Genomic DNA, 25,693 nt, shown 5'->3' with positions numbered 1-25,693 from the left:
GAAGAAATGAAAGAGGAAGCCGCCTTGTAGAATTTTGCACAGAGCATAACTTAATGATAGCTAACACTTGGTTCAAGAATCATGAAAGAAGGTTGTATACCTGGAAGAATCCTGGAGATACTAAAAGGTATCAGATAGATTATATAATGGTAAGACAGAGATTTAGGAACCACGTTTTAAATTGTAAGACATATCCATGGGCAGATGTGGATTCTGACCACAATCTATTGGTTATGAACTGCAGATTGAAACTGAAGAAACTACAAAAAGGTGGGAATTTAAGGAGATGGGACCTGGATAAACTGAAAGAACCAGAGGTTGTAGAGAGTTTCAGGGAGAGCATAAGGGAACAATTGGCAGGGGTAAAATACAGGGAGCGAAAGGCTATTTACAATTTGTACAGAAACCAGATGGCAGTTATAAGAGTCGAGGGGCATGAAAGGGAAGCAGTGGTTGGGAAAGGAGTGAGACAGGGTTGTAGCCTCTTCCCGATGTTATTCAATATGTATATTGAGCAAGCAGTAAAGGAAACAAAAGAAAAATTCGGAGTAGGTATTAAAATTCATGGAGAAGAAGTAAAAACTTTGAGGTTCGCCGATGACATTGTAATTCTGTCAGAGACAGCAAAGGACTTGGAAGAGCAGTTGAACGGAATGGACAGTGTCTTGAAAGGAGGATATAAGATGAACATCAACAAAAGCAAAACGAGGATAATGGAATGTAGTCGGGTGATGCTGAGGGAATTAGATTAGGAAATGAGACACTTAAAGTAGTAAAGGAGTTTTGCTATTTAGGGAGTAAAATAACTGATGATGGTCGAAGTAGAGAGGATATAAAATGTAGACTGGCAATGGCAAGGAAAGCGTTTCTCAAGAAGAGAAATTAGTTAACATCGAGTATAGATTTAAGTGTCAGGAAGTCGTTTCTGAACGTATTTGTATGGAGTGTAGCCATGTATGGAAGTGAAACATGGACGATAACTAGTTTGAACAAGAAGAGAATAGAAGCTTTCGAAATGTGGTGCTACAGAAGAATGCTGAAGATAAGGTGGGTAGATCACGTAACTAATGAGGAAGTATTGAATAGGATTGGAGAGAAGAGAAGTTTGTGGCACAACTTGACTAGAAGAAGGGATCGGTTGGTAGGACATGTTTTGAGGCATCAATGAATCACAAATTTAGCATTGGAGGGCAGCGTGGATGGTAAAAATCGTAGAGGGAGAGCAAGGGATGAATACACTAAGCAGATTCAGAAGGATGTAGGTTGCAGTAGGTACTGGGAGATGAAGAAGCTTGCACATGATAGAGTAGCATGGAGAGCTGCATCAAACCAGTCTCAGGACTGAAGCCCACAACAACAACAACAATCGAAGAAACCCGGTTGGTCCGGTGTGTCAAGACGTTCGAGAAGCTCTCGATTCACTACCACACCGATGCCACCTAAAGAAAAAACGTTCCTGCCACCCAGCCATGTCTGCTGTTGGACAGTAAATATCCTGCCCGGCAGGAAGCAGCATGCTATCCTGGACAGAGTTAACTACAGACACTGAAGGATTGTCTGATGCACCACAAGAGAATAATAGGCCCTATGCTGTGATTCCGTAGATTTTCCTGCCGTCATATATGTGTACGCTCTTCACGGGTATGCTGCCGGATATGATCGTGTTCACTACACGATATTTCGGAGATCCATCTGGCCGCCATCTTCAGGTGCGATCGCTGAGTACGCAATCACTCCGGAACTGGATGAACGTCAGAAACGGCGGATCCTTTATGCTCCGGGTCCAGGCCACTGCGCCTGCACGAGAAGCGGAAGTGCTGCTCCTGCGTATGCTCCAGCCTGAAAAATCTGCCGGTGCCGAATATTGTCTCAACGAAGGGCATAACATGTCGTTTAAAGAGACGCAAATTATTGCTCCGGCTTCTCGTTATTGGGATTGTGTGCTGAAGGAATCCATCGAAATACGATTATCTGATGACATTATTTTTCCTTTAAGCAAGATTTGGAAACCTATTTTATCTGATATAAAACAACAACAGTCTGGATTTCGACCCGCTGCATTTAATTTGCGATTTATCACTGCCCGCATCTCGTGGTCGTGCGGTAGCGTTCTCGCTTCCCACGCCCGGGTTCCCGGGTTCAATTCCCGGCTGGGTCAGGGATTTTATCTGCCTCGTGATGGCTGGGTGTTGTGTGCTGTCCTTAGGTTAGTTAGGTTTAAGTAGTTCTAAGTTCTAGGGGACTTATGACCACAGCAGTTGAGTCCCATAATGCTCAGAGCCATTTGAACCATTTTTTTGATTTATCACTTTCGCCAGTTTCTACCTCTGGCGGCACTGCAGTTCTTCCCTTCGCAGGGGGCAGCTCTTCCGCTTCTCGCGCAGACGCAGTGGCCTGGACCAGGGGTACAAAGGAGCCGCCGTTTCTGATGTTCATTTGGTTCTGGCTTGATTGCGTACTCAGCGATCGCAACCAGATGGATCGCCAAAATGTCATACAGTGAAGACGATCATGTCCGGCAGCATACCTGTGAAGAGCATACACAGGACCTAAGTTGTTCGCGCTATGAGTAAATGATTTAGCAGGTAGCGTAAGCTGCAATTCAGGCTTTTCGCAGTAACATCCAGTAATATCTCGACAAAATAACCGATCCGCAACTAACTTACAATGTGCAGAAGAGCCAGGCTGTGCAGTTCGCAGGACGTAATGTCGTGGTATCCTCTGACTGTAAGATTAGTAAGTCGCAATTACTGTGTCTTTCGACACAAATACTTCAGAGTGCAGTGACTGTACACAATCTGATCAGGTATCCAGGCATCCCTATGTAATGCGCAATTGACCACTAGATGTCATGAGATCCGCCATTCTACTTTCTTTGAATAATGCCGCGTATAATAAAGAGCTTTTTACAAGCTGCCAAGGTATCTTAGTAGCAATAGCGTAGTTCTGGGTGCTATATTAACAGTCGTTTCATTTTAATGTATATATTACGTATGCAGTTATTTCAATTTAGGAATCTAACGTTTGTATCACTACTGTTTCTGTCCATTTCCGTTTTACTTCCAAAAATCTGTGGTGTCAAAATAACTATCTTTGTTAAAACACCCAGTAAAATTTGGTTAAACATGTTTTAATATGTTTATAACTGGGCCACAGCATCATTGTTAATCGTTAATATTGTTGTATTTTTTATATTTTTCTTCAAATTAACTAACTCTGTTGTTCTATATTTTACATACATGTTAAAGCAACAGTAGACTTAAAAAGCTCTTTGCAAAACTCGTATCTGTATACTTTCCTATCATACCATCAGTTTATGTTTTTACTGTGTGTCGATCATTTAATTTTTATCTGGATAAATGGCTATTAGACGACGAAGACCAAATAAATAAGAACGTAAGAAGGGATACATTGATAGGACACATCCGAGCTATCAAGAAATTGGTAACTGAGGGAAGTGCGGGAGGGCATAATCGTAGAGGGAGACCATGACTGGACAACAATAAGCAGTTATCAGTGGATGCAGGTTTCAGTTATACAGAGATGAGACTCACACAGGACGGACTTGCGTGGAAACCAGCGTAGCAACAGTCTCCAGATTGAAGAGTATAACAACGACAACATTAGGCACCTTAGCCAGAGACAAGCCTGGCTCACTCGCAGAGATTATTAGACAGAAGTAACTCTGTATCCAACCCGCCTCTGTTATAACATGTCAATAAATAACCGCTTGTCGATACGTTTCAGCTGCTATGGAAATTGAATCGTGTACTCATAAGGAAATATCACCAATGAAGAATAAAGAAACCACATTTACAAAATATCAGTCCCAGCATATTAAGTTTTACGCGCACCGTTTTATGTGTCACTCACTCCGTCGCCCTTCAGCTGCCTAATGCCTGATCTCGAAGTATTGTACATTTCATTGACAACCATAGCTCTCCTACTTGCGGGATGTTGAAAGCTAGGGAAGTGGAGGCGGAAGGGTGGACAGCTATAAACTAAGTCTTTTGAAACACGAAGACGAAGTAAATATTCCAGAATTCGAATCGAGAACAGCTGCCAACATGAGTAACGTAGAAGTAAATATCCTCGGAGTAGTGAAGCAACTTAAATCACTTAATAAAAGCAAGTTTTCTGATCCAGACTGTATACCAATTAAGTTCCTTTCGCAGTATGCTGATGCATTAGCTCCATACTTAACAATCACATACAACCGTTCGCTTGACGAAAGATCCGTACCCAATGGCTGGAAAGTTGCACAGGTCACACCAATATTCAAGAAAGGTAGTAGGAGTAATCCACTAAATTACAGGCCCATATCGTTAAGGTCGATTTGCAGCAGGATTTTAGAACATATATTGTGTTCGAACATTATGAATTACCACGAAGAAAACGGCCTATTGACACACAGTCAACATGGGTTTAGAAAACATCGTTCCTGTGAAACACAACTAGCTCTTTATTCAGATGAAGTGTACAGTGCTATTGACAAGGGACTTCAGATCGATTCCGTATTTCTGAATTTCCGGAAGGCTTTTGACACGGTACCACACAGGCGGCTCGTAGTGAAATTGGGTGCTTATGGACTATCGTCTCAGTTATGTGACTGGATTTGTGATTTCCTGTCAGAGAGGTCACAGTTCGTAGCAACTGATGGAAAGTCATCGAGTAAAACAGAAGTGATTCCTGGCATTCCCCAAGGTAGTGTTATAGCCCCTTTGCTGTTCCTTATTTCGGAAACAATCTGAGCACCCGTCTTCGGTTGTTTGCAGACGACGCTGTCGATTATCGACTAATAAAGTCATCAGAAGATCAAAACAAACTGCAAAACGATTTAGAAAAGATATCTGAATGGTACGAAAAGTGGCAGTTGACCCTAAATAACGAAAAGTGTGAGGTCATCCACATGAGTGCTAAAAGGAACTCGTTAAACTTCGGTTACACGAGAAATCAGTCTAACCTAAAAGCCGTAAATTCAACTAAATACCTAAATATTACAATTAGGGACAACTTAAATTGGAAGGAACGCACAGAAAATGTTGTGGGTAAGGCTAACCTAAGACTGCGTTTTATTGGCAGAACGCTTACAAAATGTAACAGACCCAGTAAGGAGACTGCCTACACTACCCTTGTCCGTCCTCTTTTAGAATACTGCTGCGCGGTGTGGGATCCTTACCAGATAGGACTGACGGAGTACATCGAAAAAGTTCAAAGAAAGGCAGCACGTTTCGTATTATCGCGAAATATGGGAGGGTGTGTCACAGAAATGAGACAGGATATGGGCTAGACCTCATTAAAAGTAAGGCGTTTTTCGTTGCGACAGACACCTGAATCTGATTTGCAGAGTATCCATACAGATGTAGATGTAGAAATCTTGTTGGGAAACACGTATTATTTTACGTGAGAAATAGTAAGCAATATGAGTACTTAATATCTGAACCTGACGCACATATATATTCAGTATTATTTTAACATTATTCTGGTACTGATTTTCAGCAGCTATAACGAGGCAGTGCTGAAAACTAATGTCTCCGAATTGTTTATGCGAAAACTCTTAAAGATTCTTAAATAAAACGGGAGTTGGTAACATTCTACATCTTTATTCTTCAAGTCTCCATATTTGCAATCCTCTGCCGCTGGAGGGCTCCAAATTGTAACGCGTAACATGGCGGTGTGAATCGTAGCAATGCCGATGCGTGAGAAACAAAGTGCTGTAATCGAGTTTCAAATTCGAAGAGTTGGTCCACACATGGAGCAGGCTATCCTTCAGCATGACAATGCCAGACCACACACGAGCGCTGCGATATCTGCAACACTCCGACGCCTTGGGTTCACTGTCATCCATTATCCACCATACCGTCCCGACTTTCCCATCCCATTTTCATCTGTTTCCAAAACTTAGAGAGCACTTTAGAGGACTTCACTTCGATAGTGACGAAGCGGTGCAAACAGAGGTGGTGATGTCGCTCCGGCAACGAAGTCAGGCTAGCGTTTGTGTGGTTCCATTGTTCAAAAAATGGCTCTGAGCACTATTGGACTTAACATCTGTGGTCATCAGTCCCCTAGAACTTAGAACTACTTAAATCTAACTAACCTACGGACATCACACACATCCATGCCCGAGGCAGGATTCGAACCTGCGACCGTAGCGGTCACGCGGTTCCAGACTGAAGCGCCTAGAACCGCACGGGAACAAACTGGTCTCTCGTTGTGGGGAATGTGTTCGTAGCCAGGCTGATTATGTTGAGATATAAATAAGTAGACATGAAGAATAAAGATGTGGAATGATAATAACGCTTGTTTTATTTTAAAAAGTTGTAAGAGTTTTCACACAAAAAACGCGGAAGCATTAATTTTGAGCACGCCCTCGTATGCGACCCAAAATCAAAATGAATAAATCTAAGATCCTGAAGTACTATTATGCAATGAAGTAATTTTTTTCGATTAACAAATTAATCGCGGAAATTTGTGGTTAGGACTATGGGACCAAACTGCTGAGGTCATCCGTACCTAGGCTTACACACTACTTAATCTAACAAACTAACTTACGCTAAGGACAACACACATATCCATGCCCGAGGGAGGATTCGAATCTCCGACAGGGGGAGCCGCACGAAATGTGACGAGGCGCCCCAGACCGCACGGCTACCCCGCGCGGCAATTTAATCATGCCAATCACGTTGAAGAATAGCGTATTCCATTCAAAGGTAACTCACTTCAATAGTGCCACCTTCAAAATCAAAAAACGATAACGCACAACAGCAACTTTCATATTTGAATAGCATTACCCTGCTTCTTCAATGACACACTCATTCGTTTCCACCGCGTTTGTGAATCGTAATATAAACATATTCGAAGCAAAGAGATCTCTGGCAACACGTACAGGTTAGAAACCGCGCACTTCAACACAACGAGCAAAGCATGTACCAATTTCAAATCGGTTTTTGACAGACCTCTTACTCCATTGTACGATACTTGGCGTTCGGGCATTAGGTGGCTGCAGAAGGGCCGAGCAGATGACAAACAACCGGAACTCGCCGAAGTTTAGAAGCTGTGCTTTCAGACGATCGTAACTGCGGTCAGAGTTATGGCCAAAATTTTCGCGTGGGTTTGGTTGCTGATATCTTGCTAGTGTACTTTTTTCCCTAAAATATAATGTTTCCTTGTCAGACTTAAATAATTATTTGTTGTAATATAGACTCTTTTAGCTTTTTAAAATTGATATGTGTTCTATAAGAACTAATAGTCATCCTTTTTCGTTAATCAAAGATAATAAAATCGAGACTAATCTAACCTCAAATGAAATGGTTTGAGCAACAGAACGCAAACAACCTAACAAAGAATAATTTGAATTCGAAGATCAACCAGAAAAAAGTAGCATTTTCGTAGCAACCTGACGTAGATCCATGCAGTCTCATCATACTTCCTCCAGTGCTAACTTGATAAAAAGTTAGTTGTACGAAAGCGAAACAGGGATGTTAAACAGTTCAGACAAGAAGACAATAGAAGATTTTGAATTATGGTGGTACTGGAGAAAGGTGAAGATTTGATGGGTAGATTGGGTAAGGAATGAGGAGTTAACTACTCATATGTCGAACTTGGCAAAAAGAAGTCGTTTGATAGGAGACATCCTGAGGCATCAAGGAATGGTCAATTTCGTAATGGAGGCAAGTATGGGAGGTAAAGCTCAAATCGATGTGAGTCGCATTAGTTATGCAAAGCTGGAGAGTTGCTTAGAATAGACTAACGTGGGGAGTTGCACCAAACAAATCTTCAGACTGAAGGCCTCGGCTTCACAACCTTCACAGGAAAACTTTTAATCGCGTTTTGTAAAGTAACTGTCACTGACGACGGCTTTGACGACTGTGTTGAAGGGTATACTTATACTCGAAATCGCATGGTGGGTTGTATTTTTAGAAATATTTGTTGCAGATTATGATCTAAAGGTTTAGGGCTAGAAGTGAAAAATAGTTATTAACTGAACAATATAAAAACTTCTGAATAGGTCTTTTACACTACCGCTATTTCTGGGGTCAACTGCAGGAGTGAAAATGTTTTGAATTTTGTTCACCTGCTAGACACATTTAGATCTTCGCAGCGACTTTATGTATTTTCATATTGAACATAACGTAGTTCTTTATATGTCTATACCAAACGCAGCAGTCGAACTCAATAAGGCAAATGAGGAGCAGCAGGTTCGAGATTCGTCGTGGCCGTTCCAAAGATTTTGATCTGTAACGCGGCGGCTATTATATTTGCTACAGTCTTCCCTGTGCTTGAGATGTGCTCTTTCGTTTTTATTTCTGACTAATCCACAGAGAAAGCTGTTATTTCATTAATGAAAAAGCTTGTTTTAATCATATGCACGTAGCATTTAGACATGGGTAAAATCAGCAGTCATTAATTATTCTGAGACGGGTGATTGATAATTGGTGCGTCAACTGCTAGATACTGTATGAATCGGCCTGACGTCACTACAGCGACAAGAAAACAAAAACAATACGAGGCAAGAGACGACAAATCATCAAGAGTCTAAAGATACTATGTGGGTGAATGGCACATGCCAAGGTCCAAGAGCGTCCAAATGCACTGCCGACCGTTATTCACAGATATCCTTGTTTTCCTCCTGAACTTCACTGGTCTTTACTGAAATTATTGGCTGACGCATGCAATAATGGGAAAAGTAAATTAAACCCATTTTTATCGGAACGACGACACAGAAAAAATACCGTTTTGAGAACTTTCAAGAAGCGTGACCATTTCGCATTAAACAGAGTAGTCATTAACTTGGATGAGCTGCATTTATCCTACACCCTCTGAATCCAGGGAGGAATAAATATAAAATTTCTTCGTAATTGATCCATTTACTTAATGAAACGAAGTTCCCCACTTTTCTTCTCTGTCGTTCACTTAATGTTTTGGCTAACGTTTTCTGCTGTCTTGGAAAACGCCACGTTTTTCTTATTCATTTTCGACATCCACGACATTATCGTGTGTTGATAATTCTTTTGCGGATTCTCTCTGTGTTGTTAATGAATTAAATTAATGTTAAATGGATGATATGAAGATCGAGTTCATAATGAAATGCTTCCAGGACTGATGAATGGGCTGTCACTTGGGCAACATTTATCACCAAGCGAAGCAACGAATTTTACCCTTTTTTCTCTATTCTGGTCACCATTTCAAATTTCAAACATCTTTTGATTATGCTGAGATCAGCTTCGCTTTCTAACACCAAAGCATGGTTAGTTAGCTGTATTCCTACTTTGTGCACCTTCTTCTCGCATTCTCGTGAATGTCTGCGTTTTCCCAGGAGCAGGTCCAGGTCCATAATTTACTTCTTTTTTTTGCCCGTAATCCGAACGAGGTTAGTGAAAAGCCTGGCAGTGAAATCAGCACTGGTCCTTCTTGTACCTTGGTGACTACATGACAAATTCAAAATGGCACACGATGTTTAACAATTATTCGTACAGTTTTAATCTCCTACCTTGGGCATATTTCTTTTGAAGTACATTAACTGATATGAATCAAGGAGAAATAAGAAAAACTTCGATAACTAAAAAGAATAATGTGTCGAATGTAATGGTACTTAGCGAGAGAGAAACGTATTTCGAAAAGGTTCATCGGATTCCACAGGAGTGTATCTCACACCTGAATGAAGACAGAAACTTGGGACACTTTTAAACCTAGATATATAAGACTACAAAGAATCTTTTTCCAAAACAACTATCCGATTTTACAAAGGTATATCTTACAGAAATGCACATTGTAACATACCACTTTAATAACATCTATAAAATGACATGTCCGTTTTCCTGAAGTAGCTGTCATTGAAGGGCACTTTCAATTTACTAAACTATAAACTAAACTTTAGTAACTGCTTGAAGTTGACCTTGTTGTCTTCTTTTCAGAAGTATGACAATGTGTGCAGGTCTTCAGTGTGCGCAGAATATATACTGTTCCTGGGGTTGTGAATGTTAGAATGAATCAAATAGCTCTGAGCACTATGCGACTTAACTTCTGAGATCATCAGGCACCTAGAACTTACGACTAATGAAACCTAACTGACCTAAAGACATCACACACATCATGCCCGAGGCAGGATTCGAACCTGCGACCGCAGCAGACGCTCGGTTCCAGATTGCAGCGCCTAGAACCGCACGGCCACTCCGGCCGGCTAGAATGAATCACCAACTACAAAATGAAATAAAATGTATCCAGTTTTAACATTCTGTACTTTCAGCTCTTCAGATATCAGACTGACAGCATTTAACATCTATTCACTCTTTCAAATCAATAATTCTAGCTGAATATGTATAATTCCTACAGCACCACAAAACATGACTTGACTCCATTTCATGGCAGCTTTCTGCCAACTACGAACAAGAAGGAGGACAAATATTAGATTTGAGCCAAAGAAGTTTAAATGATATACATCGTTCTCAAAGGAATTGTTTCGATTAACTGATACATAATTTGGCAAAATTTATTAAAAATTAAATTTACAGATTTTCATGTTAAATCTTCAAAATTATCATAATCAAACGAAATGAAAATAGCTGTGCATGAAATACTGAATTTTAGAGAACGTAGTTTCTACTTGTAAATGAAACTATCGATGCCCATTTGTAGCGAAGGCTTCAAAATGTGTAGCAGGCTTGATTACATAACAACATACAACATTAGTATACTTGCTTCAACTCCGTTTAGGATCAAAGTTTTCATTTACCATACACAAATGTTCACCGTCCCCTCCCCCGGATGCATACCAAAATCCAGACGTAAGTCAGACTTGTCCAATATTTTAGCGAGCATTCACAGCTGTTGCTACGCGTCGTCACAATTCAGCCAAAGTTGTTGTAAGGGGAGCACATAGACGGAGTCTTTCGCGGACCACCTCGTACCGTGAGATCAGGCGACCTTGGAGGCCAATGATACAATATGAGGATGTCTGAGGCCCTAGGACGTGCAGTGCCGTATTTTCGACGAAAAACATGTCTCATAGTTGTCGCCTGTTGAACCGAAGAATGAAAAACGTCTTTTGTTGCTGTGTTGTTGCCAGTTCGATCGACGCCCATTGGATAATGGGCCGAGAGAGATACCCGGCGTTAATCACATGAAGTGGCAACTTACAGCTGGCGCCAAGATAAATTTATGTGGATGCATAAGTTAAAATGCGCCCCTCATTTCTATCTTCATGCTCGCATAAGATTCAGTCTTTTTGAAAGACACTGTATTAGGCACGTCAAATACTAATAATGAAAGGAGATAAATCAGTTTCAAATAAAGAATCTGCACTCACGAGCCTTAATTACGATGTTCATTCTGAAAGCGAATAAAAGCTTTGACCTGACAAGGTGCCATGTGGCTGACTTTCCTAATCACTGACGCAAGTATGACGCTAATACCGATCAGGAATAGTCGTTTAATGCTCCTTTACAAATTTTAAAATGCATGACAAAATTAACGATCCCGTCGAGCGGGAAGTTCGTAGACTAATACGATTTCTGAATGCAAACAATAATCTGCCCTATTGAAATTTACGGATAAGCTAATTTATGGAAATTTGATGAATGAAGCTCCAGTTCGAAAATGGCGGATGAGGAACCTGTAGGCCGACCTTCAGTTGTGACCGACAAACTTAAGGATTGAGGAAGATATTCAAAAGGTATAGACGCGTCACTTTCAATGACCTGAAATTTTCACGATCAGTTCCTTACGAAATTGTTAGTAGTGATTTGGGGTATAGAAAAGTGTGTGTCAGGCGGCTGCTTGAAGTTTGCACCGTGTGATTATCATCATTATGAAAATTCAAGGATTTTTTGGGTGGAAGGTATTATGGAAATGAAGACGAAGTGAGAGAGGGGACGATAGTGACTGCGCCCCTCGCCCTCGTCCCCATACCTGACGCCCCCCCCCCCCCCAAAATCTCCCAGGAAAATGATTATTCTTTGTAATTTTTAGCAAATTTTATATTCTTTTAAGTAATTTTGATAAAAATGAACATTATGAACATTTACTGAAAAATGTTTCTTAAATGAACTGTAGTGATGAAAAATATTACACATGAAAACTAACTGTCATTGTCTTAAATAAATCACAAATTGTACAAATTTGCTAGAAAAATTGAAGATAAAATCAAATCACCGTTTCATTGTTTACGACAGCTACTATACTTTGGTTTTAGTATAATGTATAATAAATAACATTTTATTTGAAAATTTAAACATTGCTGCCAAATAGCAATTGTGTAGATCTGAAGAGGTTGAAAAATCAGCCAACCACTTGCAAAGGAAAGGTTTATTAGCCCTTGACCTAGGTTTCGATATTTCTAAAAATATCTTATTCAGAAGCAGTGGACCTAGTGGTACTTCAGATTAGATGAAGACGAGCGGATCTTGTTACATATAAAATTGACAAAACAAGAACTATCACAAATCATGGATTTAGATAGCAGCCAGATTACATATATAAAAGCCATGGCTTTAGATAGCATCCAGATTACATATATCGTACATCAGAATGAATGCTCACTAGTAAATGCCCATAGGTAGAGGCTCTCGTCTTAGTCTCTGGCATGATGTACACATCCTGGGACTCCTGTTACAATTTTATCTTGACAAGAGCCTCTACCTATGGGCATTTACTATGAGAATTCGTTCTGAAGTACGATATATGTAATCTCGCTGCTATCTAAAGCCATGGCATGTGATAATTCTTGTTTTGTCAATTTCATATACGACAAGAGCTGCTCGGCCACATCTAATGTAATGTACCATCATGTGATGTAACAAGGCCGACTGCTTCTGAAGAAGGTATTTTTAGAAATATCGAAACCTAGGTCAAGGGCTAAAATACCCTTGTTTTGCAACTGGTTGGTTGGCTTTTCAGGCTCTTTAGATTTAATTTGCTTTTCATAAATTATTAATTATAATATAAAAGGAAAAAGCTATAATCAAGAGCTGGCATTTTATTATAATTTCACTTTGAATTTCCTCGCTTTGAACAAGGCGTCAAAGTTGGCACCAAAAGTTGACGATTTTCTTTCACCCAAACTCGCCCTTAAGTAATTGTTCATCTAATTTTCTAAAACTGCATTCATAAAATGCTCCAGTCCATGTCACAACCATAAATATCACGAAACAATTTTCAGGCCGCGCTGGCGACCACGGAACAAGCACATAATTACCAGCGCACGTAACCTGTGAGAGCGTTGCCCATCTAGCTGGGGTTGGCTCGGATACGTGCATACGAACAACAGCACGGCTGCTAGACACAGCGAAAGCGACTGTCCAGTGACATTTCATACAAGAATAACGGGCTGTGCTAGATGTTTAGCACAGAGATTAATAAAGAAGTTTAACGCTTTCGCGTGTGTTAAGAGTCTGACTAGAGCTAGAATAACAACAAAATATCCAATACCTAATGAAGGCTTATTTTCAGTGGTATTAGGACAGCAGATGCTTGAGAAATGCAGCAGAATGAGCAATGGAAGAGCATGTGTTTGCTTACACGACTTTCAGCTTAGTTGAACAGAATATAACTATCTATACACACAACGACCAACACCTCCCATGTTATTATTAAGGAGCCATAGTAGGCTTATTCTTTTTTATTTACACAGCAGAACCTACCAACCAAAACCTGTGAGCAGCATTAATACTGGCTGGAAGGAGCTTCGTCCATCATCGTGTCTCGTGCCAGTCCTCAGTGGGCAGAAATCGTCAAAAATCGGAATCCTTCGGTCAAATCCCATATTTGGTTCAGCAGCCACTCGCCGACATCTGAGATCCTACAATACTGTAGCGTTGTAGCAACAAGAACTCCATTGTCGAATTCGAGGGAGCTGTGTGAACCAAGTCCACTGTTTCAGCATAAACCATGTTAGCAATAGACGTCTGTTAATAGCCGTTTCTTGGTAACCAGTAAAACGCCGGCTGTTTTAAAAATCTAACTCTCCCATGTATGAAACAGCTTCAAACTTCTCATTATTTTACAAATGCGTGAATGTATTAAATATCTGGCGTTAAGCACGCAAGTGAGAAAGAGTTTAGAAAAGGTGTGAAATTGTGAACAAAGTTTGCTCCGAGTCACTAAGTGGTCTCATTCTCGAATACCAAATGAATGTAGTCGGGATATACGCGCGCGGTGGGTTACTCTCCTTCGAGAGATAGCCACTTTTCCTAGCTGTGGTTAGGGTGGCCATATCTAGCTGGGACCTCGTCGGGACACTCTGAGACGCTGGTGCAGAACTGAAGTAAAAAAGTTGCTTAATATAAGTACTTTTTATTTAGAATACAATTACATAGAACTTTTTGCGGCAGAAGTTATTGTTACGCCACATTTTTCGCAAGATTTCACCTTTTTCAGTAAGTGTTTTCTCCCTTTTACGTAGTATGAAATTCCATGCAGGTTAGCTTATAGTTAAATTGGCACTGTAAGACTGATTCCATAGTCTCTGGCAGCAGTCTACTGGGTCGACCTCAACGAAAATAGTCTTTCCATAATGGCGTCGTGTGCGGGAATAGAAAACAACTACTCATAATTTTAGCAGTTGGCATTTGCGTTCAGGATTTTCGGTTCCTTCCTCCCACGAAGTGTGTAGACTTCCATTCTTCCGATTCATGCTTAATTTCTAAAAAGCTCTTCAGATACATTTATTGATGAAAACAATTGTCTGTTGAAATCTTCACTCTACTTTTAGTCAGGTATATAACAATGTTTTCAAATGGTTCAAATGGCTCTGAGCACTATGGGACTTAACATCTTAGGTCATCAGTCCCCTAGAACTTAGAACTACTTAAACCTAACTAACCTAAGGACATCACACACATCCATGCCCGAGGCAGGATTTGAACCTGTGAACGTAGCAGTCCCGCGGTTCCGGACTGGAGCGCCTTGAACCGCACGGCCACCGCGGCCGGCAACAATGTTTTCAATCATGTTTTCAATCATCACCCAATCTGGAGTTTCAGATAAAGTCATCCAATGAAATTTTTGACACTTATGAAAAGAAAGAAATAGCCTATTTCTCTAAGTAATCAAATGCTGTGGTATAGAAAGCCATTGCCTCTTCCTCAAATTTCGATACCAAATTAATTGTTTCTTGGTTATGGATCTCATCCTTTAATTTGTTCAAGTTCATCTTGTTTTACATGCAAATGAAATTCGCAATCTTCCTTTCACTCAGACATCTTTGAGTATCGATTAATATATTTCTTATTTCAATTATTGAGACTTTATTCTTCTCTACGCTTTTTATATATTTTTTCAAACATACCCAATTTTGACTGCAGAAACATGAAGTAAATTTCGCTGCTCGGACTACTGAAAAAATCTGAAATTATTTTAAGAGTATTTTCTTCGGCGTCAAAAAATTGTGTTAATGGAATCCAAAGATTATAACTCTCTCAACTGCGGACGTAAATGACTGCCATCTTGTTTTTTACTAAGAAGAATATGATGATCGAAATCAAAGTATAGCAGAACTCTTTCAACGTCTATCTCCTTAAATATTTTCATGATGATTATTTCAATGTCGACAGATTAGACTCCAGCTGTTCTCGATGTAGTATTGTGGAGAATAGGGGCAGGGCATCCAATTCCTTCCACATTTTTCCGAGTTCTTCTTTAAGTTGGTGAAACATTCCGCTGGCAGGGTCGATGAAGCCCTCCACTGTTGGTATTACCTTCATATAAGTGATTAATTTATCTAATGGAATTTGCGGTTGTGTTAAATTGTCTAGACAAAACTTTGCAGTTGTCTCCGATGTTTCATTATTCAGCGAATCGAACTTCAACAGCTTCTGATGGATTCCTCCAGTTTCTGTAAAGTATAGAGCAACTAAAGGTAACATCTTTTCAGCCTTGTGGTTCGTGCATCGGTGACTACGCCGTAAAATGAAACTTCTTCTAACTGTTTTATGCATTCGGACACGTAGTGTGATGCAAGAATATTTTTGACAATCTCTGTAGTTTTGGTTCTGGCTGTGTACTTCTTTTCGGCGAATTTTGAGTCGGGATACATCGCGGTATTCAGTTTTACGGTACATTCAAGAGAACTGAAGGATTGATAATGCTTGACAACTTTATAAGCTGCTGTTAGTTCTGCAGCAGCAACGAGAAATTCTTCCTGGGTATCTTCTTCAATAATTAATGTACAAATAGGCTTTGGTGTCGATGCTACCGAGAACCTATTTGTATGATTCTTCGTAGAAATGTGATGCCTCACATCTGCTTTTTTTTTAGCTCCGTGAGTTACTGAGATGAAACAGTCACAAATCTCACACAACGCTTCCTGATCCCTATATCCTTTCTGGACAAAATACCACTCTTTTGTGTAATCATCTGAAAAGTGACACTTTCTCTTTCCATCCCTGGGTATTTTCGTAAGCTATGATAAGATAAGTTTATTAGACGGTAAGCAGCCTACAATACCACTTTACTCATCGAGTCATCGAAATTCACGTTACTATACATTTCACGCCCTACGTACCCGCAGTAAACATTTCAATTATTACAACCTTGCACTCGTATTACATTTAGAAAGAATCTCCTTATCAGATCGTTATTCAAATTTGAACTGCCCGATTCTTCCGCGTGGCGCTGCTTAAATAGTTCCAGCCCCATGCTACTGGAGAAGTCTGGTATTTTCGCGAATGATGACGCTAGATTTAGAAGTGCTCGCATCATCGATACAGTATACGCAACATGCAATGCCTTTGTGAGACGATCCTGTCAACATAAACTTGTTGATATAAGTAAAACTAACTGAGGTTGTATTTACATGTTGCACTAAGAGATGGCGTTACTTCACCACCTGAGCCAAGTTCGTAATAATATTCTGCAGAATCGGGACAAAATTGAGTCTTGTCGGGATGTCGGGACTAGAAGGTCCGTAACAGCAACGGCTTCGATGTATCGGGAAGGACTGCAACCCTAGGTGTAATGCTTGTTTTATTTCTTAATGGGAAGATTATGACAGCTTTTTAAATTTTCAAGTTCTATCAATTATTATACGAAATATTAAAAATGAAATCGATGTTGCCTCCGGAAGCCGTTAGACAGGCAACCTGCAACTGAGACTATGCATCTTGGAGCTCTCGAAGAATTAAATTATGAAATGACAATGAAATCCAGACCATTAGCTGCTTACAGGCGCTGATAAATATCAATGGGGACAGTTGAAAATGTGTGCCCCCATCGGGACTCGAAACCGGCATCTCCCACTTACATGGCAGACGCTCTACCCTGCCGAGCCACCGAGGACACAGAGGATAGTGCGACTGCAGGGACTTATCTCTGGCACGCCCCCCGTGTGACCCACATTTCCAACTTAATGTCCACATTCTATATTTGTAGTGCCCCTGCCCACTATACTCATTACTCGCGGCAGTCAATCTACCGATTCCCGTAAGAGTTTGAGCAATGTGTGTGCATCCGTACTGAAGAGAAGATCCTTGGCCCGTAAGTCTTTATCTATATGAAGATGGTATCTGTTCTTTCGGACATGTCCAAATGAACGGGTACCATTGATGATCTTGCAGCTCTCGAAGAATGAAATTACAATGAAATCCACACCATTAGCTGCTTACGGGCGTTGATAAAGATCAACGGGTACAGTTGAAAAATCGTGTAATATCAACTCTGCTTATACGAAAATACGTTGTGAGAACAGCGCGTGTTTACAGTCGCGGGCCGAAGGAAAGGCTTCTTCTTGAAGCTACAAGATAGGAAGACGAGGGGTGTGAGAACTCGTGTACCTCTGTCAGTTAACTGAGGAGCTCTGGAATAGATAATGGTAGTGCACATTAAGTAAATTTTACAGGAGAGACTTTGAAGGTTCAAAAAATTTCATAAATCAGGTGATGGACATAACAGGTATGTTTATTGTATTATAAGATACTAAATACCTTAAGGTATTCCTGCCACATGAAGCAGAACATTTTTAACTACTGCACCTTGTGGAAGTACAAGGAATACGTACAATTTTGTGGCTTGTTATTGTGCTGTGTATCACCTCAGTTTCAGTGCCAACATGTGGCTTCACTGATGACAAATCACGTTACTCTCTAATTTAAGATACTGCCATCAATTACTTAAAGCCTCATACTGGGTCAGGGATAAATAATGTTCATGATGTACTGCAGGTATATAGGGAACCAGGTCTTTGACGTCAGTTTCTTATGCTGTGCAGGAATAGCACGAAGATATTTTGGTATTAAGGTCGTAATCCATGATTTTTGTGTAAATTCCCACACTTTTCGAAATAAATTTCGCAGTAGTTCCGGTGAACTGTGTGCTTCAGGAAAATTGAATCAGGGTTTCGGGTCAAAAACTTTAACTCTGTAACTTCTGAAAGGTTAGTAGGATGTTCATGGATTATCGTGTTTCCTTTTGTTACGTTAAGAATTAAATGTACTCTGTTAAAGAAGAAAAAATTGCAAAAGTTACTAATGGCATCAACCTACGAGGCTAAAATCTACAGTACAGCAATTTAGCAGCTATATAATGGCAAGCCACAATAACCCCTACAGCAGGTACTTAGTGATGCCCATCACAACTACAATAATTGTTTACAGTATACATCGTATAAATTAAACAATAATTATGGTTTCATTACATATTATTATTACTTAAGAGATACATATTGATGCCTACCTCTGATAATATATATCATATGGATTTGGCTGATCAGACACATCTACAAACCTATCATCGCACTCTCAAAATAATCAGCTTCCTTATCGGTCCCACAATCGATTTTTTCATCTGAACAAGTCGCGTTGCAAAACGCAATTTTGCTGCGGCTTACCACACTAAAGCGCAAAAACGACGAGCTGTGTCTTGGTGCAATACATGACAAAAGAGTGTGTTCTGCCGTCTCCTGATTTCTTCAAATACTAATGTAACAGTGGCTTTCCATCCTCTAACAGCGATGAAAAGTGTAAAAATCTCAGTATCATTCTGATTCTGGCTGATCATTATCAAGCCCACAGCGTCTCAATTGATGAACTCTATTTTTTTTTTGTCAGTTTCCCCCCCCCCCCCCCCCCCCACCTTCTGCGCCTTCACTCATGGTGGGGGTCTGTCTCGCCATTCCCTGGGGGTGGCCAGCCCTGTTGGCGGTAACTGGCTACACAGAAGGCATAATGAAACTTGTGCTGCGCTACGAGCAATGTTTATATTTGAATGGGGACTAAGTAGAAAGAGAGCCTGCTGTAAGATATCAAAATACGAGGGTTGCCCAGAAAGTAATACACCGCATTTTTATTCCTCAGCCGAAAACAATACTACGAATGCGAAATGTTACGTATGTAGTATTTGAAGTCTCTTGAGTGAGTGGGCCAAGATGACGTAGTTGCAGGACAGTGTCAAAATGGCGTCTGTAGGTGGTGTACATTATAAGCAACGTGCCGTCATTGAATTGCTCACTGTAGAGAAAGAAACTGTGGGGAATATTCAAAAACGCTTGTGCAAAGTCTATGGAGCATCTGCTATAGACAGAAATACAGTTAGTCGCTGGGCATGGTGAGGTCATTAGAAGGCGGTTCGGCGGACCTCCACGATTTGCTGCGGTCGAGGAGACCATCCAGGGCTGTCACACCTGACATGTTGCAGCGAGCTGATGGTGTCATTCGCCATTAAAGGATGCCATTCGTAGAAGACATTTTGAGATTGATGAGGAGTTGATTCTCACAGTGAATCACTGGCTCCGCCACTAGAACAAGGATTGGCACCGACAGGGCATAAACGCCCTTGTTTTGCGCTGGAGGAAGGCCACAGAACGAGATGGAAATTACATGGGAAAATATGGTGCGTAGAGATGGTTCAAATGGCTCTGAGCACTATGGGACTCAACTGCTGTGGTCATAAGGCCCCTAGAACTTAGAACTACTTAAACCTAACTAACCTAAGGACATCACACACATCCATGCCCGAGGCAGGATTCGAACCTGCGACCGTAGCGGTCTCGCGGTTCCAAACTGCAGCGCCAGAACCGCGCGGCCACTTCGGCCGGCTTGGAATGATCCTCATAGTACCGAGTAGCACTCAATATCACATGGATGCGCATCGTGACGTACATTCTACAAGCCTCTTAAAGTCATCCTGAAGGAGGAAGGGAGAGGGAGAAACGGGGGGGGGGGGGGGGGGGGGAAGGGAGAGGGAGAAACGGGGAGGGAGAGAGAGAGAGAGAGAGAGAGGTGTATCGCAGAAGAAACTCGCCGTCGGTAAAGCCTTCATCATAAAGAACTTGTTTCCCATTGCGAATTACGCCAGATGTGATGTTCGTTGTGGTTGCTGCATACTCTGAAATGACCTGCTACATCTTACAGAACGTGCTCCTCTTAGTTTATGACCGCAGCGCTCTCCAGCGGCAGTTCTAGGCCGCATCCGACGCGCCAGTCGCACTGTTTCTTTACGTTTTAAGACTCTCGTAAAACAGGTGCGTCAATTCTGTTTGTCACAGAAGAGCATCATTACTTTTTCATATAGACTATCAGTCACGTTAAAATTTATGGCCAGTGGGGAAATATTCCAGTATTTGGCCTATGCATCAATAACTGAAGCAAATACATATTTACAATAAATAATATCGACTACTGCAGTAACACTTCTATTAAATTTATAAGAGAGACCCACAATCTTTTAGAAAACAAAAGCTGGAAAAATAATTTGGAAGTAACCTGACACAGTCCTGATAACTTTCGCTTTATGTTTCGCGCTACCATCAACTACTCTACAGTTTCAGTATAGGAACAGTGTCTCAGTTATATGGTACACAGCTATGCCTACAAACGTCGTTATTTGATATTTAACTACGACAAATTGTACCAAAATGGTTTTGATAGATCATTATTATGCCGTGGCGTTGAAGCGATATTCTTTCACAGCACACAAAATTAAACACCAAACTCATCAAATAATAGAAGTTTTTAACTATCTGTATGTAGTTTCACGTCATTTTATCGTAACAAAGCGTACCTACACTGTGATTAAAAAAGCCATGACATAGCGATATGCACACATACGGATGGCGGTAGAATCGCATACACAAGGTATAGAAGAGCAGCGATTTAGAAGAGCTGTTATTTGTACTCAGGTCACTCACATGAAAACGTTTCCGACGTGATTGTGGCGGCACAACGGGAATTAACAGACTCTGAACGCGGAATGATAGTTGAAGCTACACCCATGGGACATTCCATTTCGGAAATCGTTAAGGAATTCAATATCCTAGGATCCACAGTGTCAAGAGTGTGCCAAGAATACCAAATTTCAGACATTACCTCTCACCACGAACAACGCAGTGGCCGACGGCCTGCGCTTAACGAACGAAAAAATGGTTCAAATGGCTCTGAGCACTATGGGACTTAACATCTGAGGTCATTAGTCCCCTAGAACTTAGAACTACCTAAACCTAACTAACCTAAGGACATCACACACATCCATGCCCGAGGCAGGATTCGAACGTGCGACCGTAGCAGTCTCGCGGTTCCGGACTGAAGCGCCTAGAACCGTACGGCCACCGCGGCCGGCAGTCCCGATTTCAGTTGGTAAGATCTGTAGTATGGTTCGAGTAGGGTGCGGACCCCACGAAGCCAGGGACGCAAGATGTCAACAAGGGGGGCAAGCTTAGGGTGGCACCAAATGGTGTGGTTTGTTTACATGGAATAGACTGGGTCCTCTGATTAGAAATGGTTATTTTCGGCTACTAGGAGACCATATGGAGCCATATATCGTTTCCAAACAACGATGGAATTTTTATGGATGACAATGCGCCATGTCAAAACATTCTGGACATTTCGAGCGAATGAGTTGCCACCCACATCCACCGACATGAATACCATCCAACATTTGTGGGACATTATTGGGAGGTCAGTTCATGAAGAACGTCCTGCACCATCAACACTTTCGCAGTTATGGACGGCTATAGAGGCACCATGGCTCAGTATTTATGCAGGGAACTTCCAACGAGTTGTTGAGTCCACGCCACGTCGAGGTGCGGAACTACGCCGGGCGAAAGGAGGTCCGAGTCGATATTAGGAGGTATTCCTTGACTTTTGTCACCTCAGTGTACAACGACGTGTTTTGAGATCCTCAATGCTTGCTTGCTTTGAAACAGTTATACTCGTACCACATACTCTGTAAGCCCGCCCGGTTGGCCGAGCGGTCTAGCGCACGGATTTCCGGAGCGGGAAGGAGCGTTTGGTCACCGGCATGAATCCGTCCGGCGGACTTGTGTCGAGGTCCGGTGAGCCGGCCAGTCTATGGATGGTTTTTAGGCGGTTTTCCATCTGCCTCGGTGAAGGCGGGCTGGTTCCCCTTATTCCGCCTCAGCTACACTACGTCGGCGATTGCTGCGCAAACAAGTTTTCCATGTACGCGTACACCACCATTACTCTACCATGAAAACGTTGGGGCTACACTCGTCTGGTGTGAGACGTTCCAAGGGGGGGGGGGGGGGGGGGTCCACCGGGGGCCGAACAGCACAATAACCCTGGGTTCTGTGTGGGGCGGTGGAGGCGTGAAGTGGACTGCGGTAGTCGTCGTGGGGTTGCGGACCACTGCGGCTGCGGCGGGGATGAAGCCTCTCTGTCGTTTCTAGGCCCCAGTTAACATACATACATACTCTGTAATAAAGAAACTCATCAAATACAGAGTTTAACTGGATACAAATTGACGTCTCCTAAGTTCTGCTTGTGATTTAAAATCAATGCCGCAACTCAATGGCCACGTTCCTCTCCACGAGACAAAAATCGGACATGCGAGAGTCTTCATTTCAGGCTTCACAATAAAGTGGATGGTGGAATTGCACGCTGTGATGTCACCAGCTCCTCGCCCACGTTCGTTTTCGCGTCCCGTTGTAGGAGGCAGCAGCAGCAGCGGCGGCGGCAGCGACCGCCGTGGCGCCTCGGTGGAGGAGGCAGGTGGCGCCGAGACGCCGTGAATGAGCCGGGGAAGGGTCGTGACGTGCCAGTCCGCAGTTAAGGGCGGCGGCTCGCATGTCCGGAGGGCGGTGCCAGGGGCCCTTAATTGTCTGCCAGGCCCCGGGAATCGTTCCCACGCACCCGCCTCCGTTGTCTTCGTATCGCCCACGGCTAGGCGTCGAGCACCCGATAAAATGCGGCGTTGTCACTGTTGTATATGCTTAGCAGGTGCCCGTAACACAATGTGTTTAATGCCGCAAGAGTGGACAGGACGAATCATAAGTTGACACAACTGAATACATCAAAAAATAAAGTGGAGTTGCGTTCGCGTGATTAACAGGAGTCTGCAAGATAGCACTGTCCACTTTCTTTCCACTTTCTTCCAGTTGACGGTGTTCTCAGTGAAAAAGAGGGCAACTCCTTTTTAATGGAAACTCCTGTTTAAGTGCATATTCGCGCTCTGCGAAGAAAAATAAAAACTTTGTCTTGAAACATGTTTCATTTTTTCTATTTGTTTCATAAAAACTCATAAAAGAATTATTCTAGTAGAGTTTAGAAGTTTATTTATTTATTTGCTATTTTCTTTTAGTCTGTTATCTATACAAAAGAACAGACAGAATGTTGCACATGAATTGGCACGAAAAAACCGCATAATATTTTAGCATAATTTCAAATGTGTTGGTAATAGCTAAGCACATTTTAGAAGTGATGATCTCCGTCTTCAATACATGTACTGACCCTTCTGGTAAAGAATTTCTGAAAAGGCAGTAATATTTGCTCGCCAATGTCTGCGCCAGCGTTTGTGTGGTTCCACTGTTCAAAAAAATGGCTCTGAGCACTATGGGACTTAACATCTGTGGTCATCAGTCGCCTAGAACTTAGAACTACTTAAACCTAACTAACCTAAGGACATCATACACATCCATGCCCGAGGCAGGATTCGAACCTGCGGCCGTAGCGGTCACGCGGTTCCAGACTGAAGCGCCTAGAACCGCACGGCCACACCGGCCGGCGGTTCCACTGTGCTTGCACGGTTTGATAGCATTTACATTTTAAGAAACCCGGGGACATAAATAAAAAAATGTGGGATCTGATAATCCTGCAGTCCAATTTACTGTGACACCTCTTCCTATCCAGACAGATACCATCGTAATTGCTATCGAACATCTCCAGCGGTTTTTCGTGAATAATACGCTTGGCAAGGACTACGTAACTCGGCGGTCTTGAAGAGTAAAATTTCTTTCGAATAGGCCTGGAGAAGTCCAACGTTACCGACGGACCGCCTTGTCATCCTAAGCCGATAGGCGTCACTGGATGCGGACTTGAAGGGGCATGTGGTCAGCACTCCGCTCTCCCGGCTGTTGTCAGTTTTTGTGACCGAAGCCGCTGCTTCTCAGTCAAGCAGCTCCTCAGTTGGCTTCACAAGGGCTGAGTGCACCCTGCTTTGCCAACAGCACTTTACAGATCCGGACGATCACCCATGCAAGTCTTCGCCAACCCCGACAGCGGTTAACTTCGGTGATCTGACGGGAACTGACTGTGGCGAGGCCTTCGATCCTCTTCAAGAGCAAAATCTTTTATTAATAGTGGTGATTCCTCCTCCAACAAGTTGTCAACCCAAGGTGAAACGAAACAAATCTTATCTACTATGATGATATTCAGCGCTAATATGCAAAATGATATTTCGGACAAACCTCTGCACGGTGCGACAGCAGTGCACTCGTTTTAATTACATGAATGAATCTGCTGTGATGGGGCAGTGTACTTCCACCACCCACTCAATGAACTGCGACAGTAGCCGGCCGCGGTGACCGAGCGGTTCTACGCGCTTCAGTCCGGAACCGCGCGATTGCTACGGTCGCAGATTTGAATTCTGCCTCGGGCATGGAGGTGTGTGATGTCCTTAGGTTAGTTAGGTTTAAGTAGTTCTAAGTTCTATGGGACAGATGATCTCAGATGTTAAGTCCCATAGTGCTCAGAGGCATTTGAACCATTTTTTTTTTTTTTTTTTGAACTGCGACATTGCTCAGGTCCTGTCGACTCACTCATTGTTTTTGGGATGAGGGAGGCAAGGAAGGGGTGGGAAAACGGCGGTCATGCTACATAATCAATCAGTATAAAGCTTTCATTTAAGGCACTTAATGAAATCTGCTTTCATCTTATCACAGATATCACAGAAATTTCTTGTTGTGAATGTCCGTTAAGCAATATTCCGGCGTCTGTAGGAATTTTAAAGACAACTAACTACTAACCATACAGTCAACACAAACTTGCATTCTCTACCAACACCCTGAAATTGCCTTTACTAGGCACTCGCACCATTTGACACTCGATACATTGCTAGTTACCCTTTTTTCAAATTTCACATTTGGCCTCTAGGCCGCAGGGCCAGCGTATACATTCTTAAAGTAGCCGAGGTGTGATTTCAATCAACGTTCACCGCTTTGTGAGACATGAACGCTGCGCCAATGTCGCATTACCCAGCGCCCAGCCGTACAAGTGCAGCTGTTGGAGTGGGGCCCAAAAGCAAATAAATGAGAAAGAAAGGGGTAGTCACTACTGTGTCCGCTGACATTGCGACAAATCTGTCTTGAATTTCACAGTACGTCATCCTTGAGTCACAGTTATGGCCATCTCGCGCAATAAATAGACACGAATTTATACCAAAATGAGAGATATTGGTCCAGTATAACACAAGAAGTTTTTCAGCCAAAACTCGGTAAGAAGAATTAAGTAGACTTTACGCTACTCAGTGATCT

Source organism: Schistocerca serialis, chromosome 2 (assembly GCF_023864345.2).
Source record: "Schistocerca serialis cubense isolate TAMUIC-IGC-003099 chromosome 2, iqSchSeri2.2, whole genome shotgun sequence".
NCBI lineage: Eukaryota > Metazoa > Arthropoda > Insecta > Orthoptera > Acrididae > Schistocerca > Schistocerca serialis.
The sequence above is the reverse complement of the archived record's forward strand: the minus strand, read 5'-3'. Positions refer to the sequence as shown.